Raw genomic sequence first — 313 nt, 5'->3', positions numbered from 1 at the left:
GAAGAGTGTTATGGATCAGCAAAATTTATGATATTTAGCCATCAATTAACTATTATCAATATTTTTAAGTGTTAGTCCCTAAACTTTCTTCTGTCTTATTAAGGTAGTCAACATAAAATATCCAAATGAGTGGTGCATATGAAAGATCAAAATACACCACATATTTATGTTCATTGAATGAAAACAATATAATATAATGGTGTACTAATATAATTCACCTTTATATCGTGTTTGTAACCAGAAAAATTGTTACCATGTGGAATATGCTATAAAAAATTTCAAATGTTATTGTGTTTTAGTGATTTAAATAGTT

The sequence above is a fragment of the Arachis ipaensis genome, chromosome B04 (genome assembly GCF_000816755.2).
Source record: "Arachis ipaensis cultivar K30076 chromosome B04, Araip1.1, whole genome shotgun sequence".
Classification (NCBI taxonomy): Eukaryota; Viridiplantae; Streptophyta; class Magnoliopsida; order Fabales; family Fabaceae; genus Arachis; species Arachis ipaensis.
This window is presented reverse-complemented; position numbering follows the sequence as displayed.